The 9,495-nt window shown below is 44.7% G+C and overlaps 1 long non-coding RNA gene across 2 annotated transcripts; it reads left to right on the forward strand.

Moving 5' to 3' along the window:
* The first annotated feature begins 533 nt into the window (after positions 1-533).
* Positions 534-8,730, forward strand: LOC128851597 (uncharacterized). Of its 2 annotated transcripts, XR_008448925.1 has the most exons (4): positions 534-1,242; positions 1,775-1,956; positions 4,784-4,963; positions 6,273-8,730. It is a non-coding gene; the product is annotated as an uncharacterized LOC128851597 (long non-coding RNA). The 2 variants fall into 2 exon arrangements; XR_008448926.1 differs by lacking the exon at positions 1,775-1,956.
* The last annotated feature ends 765 nt before the right edge of the window (positions 8,731-9,495 follow it).

Here is a 9,495-nt window from a genome sequence, read left to right on the forward strand (position 1 = left end):
CCAAAGTCTACAACTGTCATATTTGTTGGCTACATGTGTTCTCCGTATCATTATTGGGTGATTATTTCACCACTATTTCCACGTACAAATGGACCTGAATTGTTTTATGATATCTTTTGTTTTGACTCTGCTTAGAAAAGCTGTTTTACTGCTCTTAAATCTACTGTTCAAAAATGTTTTCCCATCATTTTGCTCCTCCTATCAATTTTCTACAGTCGCAATCAATTAAATTATCAGTCACATTAATTATTGCTACCAGCTTCTCTCTTCCCCCCCATATTTACATACACATGAATCCATATAGGGAAAGCAGTATCTACATATTTAATTTTTGCAACTTCTTCATTTTTCCTTCAAACCAGCCTTCTTTCTCAATTGCGGTATTTCAGCACCAATAAAAATATTCGATTTCCCAACTATTCCTTTTCTTCTGCTCGCGTTTCTCTCCCAACTGAATTAGCTCAAAGCTGAATTGTTTTCAGCTTTGAAAACTGGCCCTTTTAAAACTCCAAGTTTGCACATTAGCAGGCTGGACTTTATTCTGTTTGCCTGTAACAAATCACATTGAGTCACGCTCATTTGACTCTTAACTAATCAATAATTCATTTTTAGTTCAGCAGTTAGTAGTCTTCATCTAGCACAGAATACCAATAGGCAATGAGTTTCCACAAAAGGAAGGTGTTTTGGAAGATCCACCCTGACCCCTCCTACCCTACTCTGCCTCTATTCTGCCTGCAGAGCTGCTAACTGTTGTGGGATTACCTCTCACATTCGCCGAAGCACTACTAGTGCTGGTCAGAGTGGAATATTCACAAGTCACAATCTCCTGGGATGGAACTGGCTGTTTTGTTCTTAACACGGCAGTGCTTTGGAGTCGACACACTTTGGTGCCTCTGGGACAGGAGCAGCCAGCAATAAACCACCCTGGATAATCTTTTCCCGTTTGCCAGCAGGTGGTTGTCCTCAGGGTATCTGCAGTGAGGACAGGCCATCTTCTGTAAGATGGCACAGAGTCATTGTGCTGGCAGCCTCCAGATGTGTGCTTGGGTGCCTCTGGCTAACTGTTCTCCAGCAGTGTGCAGGGACCTCTTCGGGCACCATATCCTGATTCCTGTCTGATTTCTGCCACCTGGCCACGTCTGGTGAGGAGATTGCTCCTGCTCTGAGGGCCTGCCTCAGTGGTGACCCCATAAGAGACCTTCGTTCTCCAAGGTGGCCAGATACGTGTCGATGGGATGCCAGGTAAGAAGTGCCAGCATGATCCCCCAGTCCTCTACCTGCCAGGATGAGCTGTAGACCTGGGAGAGCTTGGCAGCCCATCCAATAGCTGCTCTCTGAAGCACACATACACGTTGTCAGAGAAAAACGCTGCCAGCCCAGGCAACCTCAGCAGCTGCTTAATAAATTTTGACTCATTCGCGTACGCCAAACATTCGACCAGATGAAATCGGTGCTAGCTGATGAAACTCCTCTATTCACATTGCTCAGTCCAGAACAAAATGAAAGGCAAGTGCTTTCAACCGAAACCTGGCACGTGCCCCCAGCCACTGGCCTCAGCTCTCTGTACCATAGCATGCTGTCCAGCAGTGAGGCCAGTCTGCACATGGTCTGCACCTGGGTCAAGGATGTATGTTATTAAACAAGACAACTCCCTTGGCAACCACTTCCTTCTCTGAAGTGGTAGCCCTTGGGTTTCTCAATGTCTCCAGTGTGTCAGAGGTGCCCTGTTACACTGTGAACTGAAGGGTTATCCTCTTCCCATGAAACCTTACAGGTGTGGTCCCTTGGATGAAGGGCTACAGAGCCACCACCAGCGCCTCCTCTCACAGCCACTGCGCACTCTCTGCCCAGCCCAGCCTAACGTTCCAGACATCTCTTTAGCCCCAGGAAGGGCAGAAACATGAGTACATGTACAGCAGAGGTGTTAATCAGTGAAAGAATTGAAGTACACAATGCGTGAGTATTCCTATTCTGGAAGTCGTCTCTGCCCTTCAAAGACTGCAAAGCCACTTTCCTTTCAAACAGAAGAGGCCAGCTAAATCACAGGCCCCTGCTTCAGCAGACCTTTACATCTGGAGCCATTCAATGTTGTAGGATCCCTCTGGCTGACTATACCAGAACCTCAAATGATCAAAGCACGCTTCCCAAGTGAAATGCAGTGAAATGTGCCAGTGTACGATGGGAGAGTGAGCAGAAGTGTCAGAGATGGGACTCGTGGTCTCCAGAGCCAGGTCTAGCCAGCCAGGCATGGAGCTGCATGAAACACACTTATTCTTGCATTGGATTTGCTGCCTGGCTTCGTTTGCTTAATTGTTTGTTTTCACAGATAGCACTGAGTTGTGCAATCATTTTCTTTGAAAATGGGATTCAGTTCATGCTATTTCACCTAAACGGGCTGATGCTGAAGCAAGGGATGTTGCCTCAGAGAACAACTGTCTTGTCCTGATGTCAGGCATGTCCTGGGGTCCCAGCACAGCACCACGTATGGCAACTGGGAGACATATGAGTCAACCCCCCAAAAACTATTTTAAATGGGGCTTTTTGCCATCCAAGCTTCAGAGTTATGAGCATTAAAAAGTAAAGTGACTTAAACATTTAGTCCAAGGTAGAACGGGTGTTTTGAGGCTTCTGAAACTTTTGGGGACTAAACAAGAAAGGAAGATGGAAAAAAATTACATTCTGTTATTCTAAGGGGTGGTTGAAGCTTTAATCCAACCCAGCCTTCTTCTCTTGTACTTGCAAACTGTTTGGTGCTAGACATGGGCTATCCAGGTATAAATGCATTGCTGTAAGAGTTGTGTTATGGGTCACTTTCAGGGAAATCAAACTGCCAGGTACTTCAAAACAAGTGTTTTTTTGGAGCAAAGACTGTAATTTCCTTTGCCAGGAAAGCAGCTTACTCTTTCTGAATGTTGTTGCCTCACCTTGTAACGGTAAGAGAGCACTGCTCTAGCGGGTTTGGAGCACTGCCCTAAGGTCCTGTGCTGCCCTTCAACATAATAAAAATGGATAAGATGAGTGGATAAGATGCTAGTCCACCCACCATGTAACTCCTGTGAAATGTCCAGGAAGGGGATGGGGAGAAGCTGCACCGTATTTTTTTTGCTGCCAGGAGAGAAGTAATATTCTAGATTCACTGATGATTTGCAAACTGACATGGCTTCCTGTGTCCATCATCCTTTGGAATGGTTAATATTGCCCTTTGGTGAGAAAAATAGCATATATGAGAATACTGACAATATTGAAAAGTAACTCCTCCATCAAATTATAGATGTCAGAAGCTAAGCTCTTTGACCTATAGCTTAGTTCCAGAAAAAAACCCACTTCTTTTTAGACGAGCAGAAAATAAGCTGGAAATGATGAAACTGATCATATGTTTAAACTTTGATTTTGTTGATGGATGGTAGTTGTATGAGTCCTGTGTTTTTTGTTTTAAATCATCTGGGCTTTTACTATTGACCTTTCTGTGAATTGGTGACATCAAAAACCCTATTACCCAATTCAGATTCTGCCAATCTTCTTCAAAAGCAGGGGGTTTTATGAAGATTGTATTTGTAAGAAAGGGGGCATTTCTGGCATCTCAGGCATCTTAAGCCTTGGCTATGTTTTGTCCTACTGGTGTAAATGAAGTTTTCCCAGAACTGACACTGGTGAAGTGTTCTCTTGAGCTGAAGCCATTTGGACCAAAGTTCTTCCTCCAAGTTTTTGCCCTAAGAACTCAGTTTCAAAATGCTGAGAGGAAAAAAGGAATTTGGGAAATCGTAGTTAGCAAGGAGGAGGCTGATGAGCTTGGCCGAGGATGAGGAAGGTACACTCTCAAATTCTGTTCTCCAGAAATGCTATATGGGCTGTGTTTCAGTTCCAGAACTGAGAAATACTCCCCCAGGAGACTGACAGCTGGAGAATGTAGGAACCTCCTTACAGCCTATTTGCCTTTGTTTTGATCTTTTATTAGTTGGAGTATTGCCCAGCCTTTTTGAGGGTGTGAAGGTGTGGCTCTGGGCAGACAGCCACCAAGATGTGTGGGCATCTGTAGCATTCAGAGACAGAAGGAATTTAAGAAAGCTTCCCTGCTTAGAGCAACCCAGTGTGCTCTCATGAAATTGTTCACTGAACTGTTTTCAATATGCTCTGCTTAAGGTCCTGACAAAACTGAAATACCATCTTGTGTAAACTGTGATTCAAAGGAGTTATCAAATTTCAATTTATCCAAAGCAATTTGTTGAAGTCTGTTATTTAAAAAGAAAAATAGCATATTAAAAAAAAATAGCATGCTTGTGTAGAGCCAGACATTAATATACCTCTGCAATGGAATCTTTACAATTGTCTACATGGTTTGTCATTTACACATCAGATAATAATCTAGTTTCAGTATGGAAATATTTAACTGACATCCAGTTGTAGATTTGACTGGAGCATCCTTTGCTTAGGGTTTATAGCCTGCATGGTTGAGGGGGCAGGGTTTGCTGAAGGGATTGAGCCCCAGGTCACTTGTGAAGATGAGCTTGGGAAGATTCACTTGTGGGAAAGGGGGTGGGAGGAGAAAACAGTGCAAGGAAGTCTAGAGTCACCTGTAGGGAAATGGTGTTTGGAGATGGGGATGTTGTCTACCTCAGACACTAATTGTTGGGGAAGAGGCAGGCGTGTTGTTTTGGTACACAAACATTTCACATCTCTCTGGTAAGCTTGGATGGGGAACCAAAAGTGGCTGGCCAGTAGCTGCTCCTTAACTTTTCATCCTAAGGAAGTTACAACTCCCAATTCTGCCTCTTTCGTTGTAAAGGGATTTTGAGTCTTACCAAGATGATGCGAGAGGAGGTTGGGTCAGCGCTTGTTGGCACCATGCCTGTGAAGGGGGCAATAATCCCACATTTCCTGAAGAGAGTCAGGAAGAGTTTCTCCTGCCTCAGAGGCAGAAGGAGGCGTCAGAGTTTCTGCTGCAGCGTCTTCTACGGGAGAACTGGTGAGTGAGTGGCCAGAGAAAAGACATGATTCATGACAAGATGCATCTGTGACCCTGTCCCCGTGTCCCCAGCATTTAATCATACTGTCAGATCTGTGGGCAGGAGGGACCTTTTCCTTGGTCAGATAGACACCAATGGTTTGCGTTTACTACCCTCCTCTTTGGCGCACAGCACCAACAACTTCTGATGGCTGTGTCAGGCACCAGTGCAAACCATTGCCTGTCACTGCCAGGGTTTGGAGAGAGCTTTGCGCTCTTCTCTCTTTCTGTGGAACATTATGTTTGTGGCACTTAGCCTTAGCTACAACTTTCCAGTGCAGTGTGAGGTGCTGGGAGGGATTTTGTGGACCATAGCACTCAGAATAGTTGCTTTGTGGGTTCCTCTGTACTGAAGATGCATTTGCTTGTCTTTGCAGAGGACTGCACATGCTGACTGTCAAACTTCTGTGTCCCATTATTGCCGTACTCCTATGATGTGTCATTGATGTGATTCTGATTTGTTTATTTATTTTTCAAGTCAACATTACTAATGGCCACTTGATTTGTAGGGGAGGGATAGGCATGCTTGAGTTTAGTTTCATTTTTGTTTGGTAGTTAACAAAATGTTGAAATCTGAGGCCAAGTCATACCTCCTTCAGCAAGCAACATGTGTCCAGCATCTGGGACAAACATCAAGTGATCAACCTCAAACAACAGAACCACTTTTCTGAAATCAGCCTTTGGTTCTCAGACATATAGCCATGAATAAAACCCACTCCCTATTCTGGAAGTATAAAATATGAGCTCTGGGACAAATGATAGCAAATGAACCCAATTGAATTCTCCCTTCCAGGAAATGATTTAATGCATAAAGCTGCCCCATCAGACACTTCTCCAGGGACTGTTATGTAAGTGTAAGGTGAAGTACTATCGCAATAACCATGCGTGTATATTCCTGCCAGCTCTGTTAGCTGGAGGTATATAAGCCAAGGTCAAGATATCCGTACTCATAGGCTGACATTACATGTAGTTTCAGCAGGAAAAAAAGCTGTTTCATAGTCTTGATCTCTCTGCAGATATTAAACCAATCCTTCTGAGTGCTGGGGACCTATCCTGTTACCTCCATTCACTTGTCACTGCCTCTGCTGCTTGCTGCAAAAGGGTCATACAAAGACAGGAAAATACAGATGGAGAATAAGGATAAGGGAGGAACTTAAAAACCTGCTGCAACTGTTGGCTATGGGAGAAACACCCAGGGGACAAAATCAACTCAGGATGACAGAATGAGCGATGATGCTGCGTATTAATAAGTGCTATTCTCTCCTTCCAGGAGCTGAAGGTCTTCGGACAAACTCCTGAGTGACAGAGGCAAGTGAAACTGCCAGAGGGTGGTGCATGGGCATCTCTAATGCTTGCAAATACAGCCTAGAGTGCTGCCCGTGCCCGCTGCATGTATTCTATTTATAACACAGCTGAGAGAGCATTGGCAAAGCATCTCAGAGGAGCAACCTTTTGTTATATTTACAGCTGCTTCCTTCCCTGTTAGTGCAACCGACACAAAAAATAATCACAATAATATGAATTGTGTGGTTAATTGATTCACTGGCTTATGATCATGCTGCGGCCAACTCAGCCATAGCCTGGTTATTGCATCTTGTATCCCTGTGATTTCTTACAGAGCAGGAAACACCTGAAACACCTTAGTATGTTTAGGAGCCACTCACCTGGCTGCTTCTTGCAACAGCTCACTCCATTCTGGCCTTTTTTCCTTGTGTGCTAGGAGGCTGATTCAAGACACTGATTTTCCTCATGCTGTTCTTCAGGCTCAGCGCTGAGGGACTATATTTGAAATCAGAGAGTGAGCTGTGTGTTAAGAAATAGCTCTGGCACTAAAATATTTAAAATTACTCTTTGTTTCCCTGACTTCTCTCCTAATTTAGATTATCCAAATCCAGATTCCCCACAGACTTGCCCACAAGATGGAATTCTAAGAAAATATTGCTTTGTTTTATTTGGTTTTTAACATCCACATTTCTCACATTTCCTGTTCCAGTTTCAAAGTGGGCCTGAGCCCCTCCACTAACATCACTCCAGCTGTTATTTTGGGGATCTGAGAGAGGGGAGAAAAAATAAACGAAGTGCAGGGAATGCGTTTCTTGGATTTCCCCCCTGTCAGCCACAGGTTCTTTTTGTCGAGACGGTAAAGAGTTACTGACATTCCTCTCTTTTCAGGTCAAATAGAGGGATTAGATGAAGGGTATTGCTAACACGGGTCAAGGTATTAAAAACCTGCTGCCTAAATTTAGGTTCCTAATTTTGCATTTTGAGACCCTAAATAAGGGCTTGATCTTGTCCCCTTTGAAGTCAATGCCAAAGTTTCCACTGAATTCAATCTGTGAGATGAAGTCCTAAATTATGGTCAGGTTCTTAAAAGTTCTCAGCGTCTCATGGCTCCAAATAAGTCATCACTCAGCCTCTTTGCAAATCACACGTCTTCCCTTAAGTGCCTAAACATGGAGCTCGTGCTTTTAGGTATTCCATATTTAAAATCCTGCCTGTTGATGCCATCTTTCTTTCTGTCTCAGGAGCCACTGACATGGGAAGACAACAAGGCTAATAAAGAAGCGTAGCCAGGACACACATTGATTTGCTTTTTTTCAGTGAGCAGTGCTTAGCATGAACACTGTGGATTCTATAGAAATGTCAGTATTTATTACGGTGTTACGTTAACATGGAAGGCACATGAATGTCCTTGCTGGCGCCAGAATTCAGGCAAGTACACGACCATTTGCACAAACTTCACATACACTGTAACAGGATGTTGGCAGGTGGGAAGATCACAGGATCCAGATGAAACATAAGATGAGATGAGCAAGCCTGTAGTGGTAATTTTAGAAGCTGGGTTCTGTACATTATTTACAGTACATTGTAGCTTTAAGGTGATAAGGCTCCCCCTTGCCAGTCGTGGATTTAATCTTTTCTGTGAGATTTCTGTGTGGGACTTTCAGCAGAGCAGCAGCTGGAGGGATTTTATCTTTTCGGAAGAGTGTTAAAATGACAGGTTATTTGCAGCAAAGCCATGTTCATTCATAAAATGCTTACCTAGCAGGAGGGGGAAAGGCACCTAGGACCTTCTACCAAAGAAAGAGAAAATAGTGAGCAAACTATCTGCTTGCTGCAGATCTGAAGTGCAAAAGCCTGGCATTAGGAGGAAGCTGCTCACAGTGAACTTTGACAGTCGGAAATGGTTCCTGCCTCCAGGAGCTTTAACTGGAGCTTTACCTTCAGTTAGCGACATACCCTCTCCTTTTCCCATGGAGAGGGCTGAAGTGCCCCTATCTCTTGGAGAACATTTTTGGCAATTGCATTCTTAATATGGGAAACTGTGGTTATTTTGGATGCATATTTGTTTCTTCAGAAATCCTCTTCAAAAAAACAAACACAGGGAAAGCAAAGAAAAAGGGACTTTTGCAATGTTTGAACAACACCCACCACTCCTGTGTAGAAAAGTAATCCCTGAGAGGAAAAGGGATTATATTCTCCTCCGGGCTTTCAACTAGACTGGATTTCTCCCCTTGCCCAGAAGTGAGGCCATGGGCACCAGGGGTGCTGGGTGTGATCCCACAGCTGGGGCAGCGAAGGGCCTGGACAGGAGCTGGAGTCTCTCCTTGCTCAGACGGACCTGTCACTCATCTCCCAGCCTTCCTCGGGATCAATGTGGCCCGGGTGACCCCCACATGCTGCAGGAAGGGGTGACACAAAATCCTTAAAAAATAAACAAAAGGAAGAACAGGTTTAAGATCTATGGAAAGCAAAGATGATTTTTTTTTTTTTTTTTTTGTTTCGTGTGTTTCCCTCAGCCAGCAGGTGCCTCTATAGAGCCAACGCTTTGCCTGTATCAGTAGGCGTCTGTGGCACAGCAGTGGAATACCTGCTTTCTAATGATAATATGGCCTTTTCTTTCTTCCGTGTCTTTTCCCCCTTCCTCTGGCCCGTGGTGAGACTCAGGAATCTGCCCCTCTGGACTTCCACTCAGACTGCCTCCCAAGGTCCCTGGGAGGACAGTGTAAGGAGAAATATTTATATATGTTGACACACACATATTGTTACTGTATATCCTGTACGAAGAAATTTTGCGCGTGACACGAGTGGAGGAGCTCACTTGGGGAATGCCTGCGGTAACCCCAGTGAGACTGGAGCTGCTTTTTTTTGCCCTTCAAATACCTTCCCAGAAAGCGGGGTGAGGTTTCCCTGGCAAAATCTTCACCCCTGCAGTGGGACACCCTTCTGTGCACTAGGGCACGGTTCAGCCAGCGCAGGCAGCCCCCCACCCCCCTCGAGCCAAGAGAGGTTGGCACTGGATTAAGAGAAAGAAAACTCGACTGAAGATGACCCCTTCCTCTACCCCTTTAGCACATCGGTGCTAAAAATCTCTATAGCTGAAAAGCAAAGGCCTTGGAGGATGGGGGGCGGGGAGAAGGGGGTATCGCGGATGATGACTGTGACCACAATTTGTCCACTGCTGCCCCCTCTCCCTAAATGGCTCTGATGGA

The sequence above is a fragment of the Cuculus canorus genome, chromosome 3 (assembly GCF_017976375.1).
Source record: "Cuculus canorus isolate bCucCan1 chromosome 3, bCucCan1.pri, whole genome shotgun sequence".
Classification (NCBI taxonomy): Eukaryota; Metazoa; Chordata; class Aves; order Cuculiformes; family Cuculidae; genus Cuculus; species Cuculus canorus.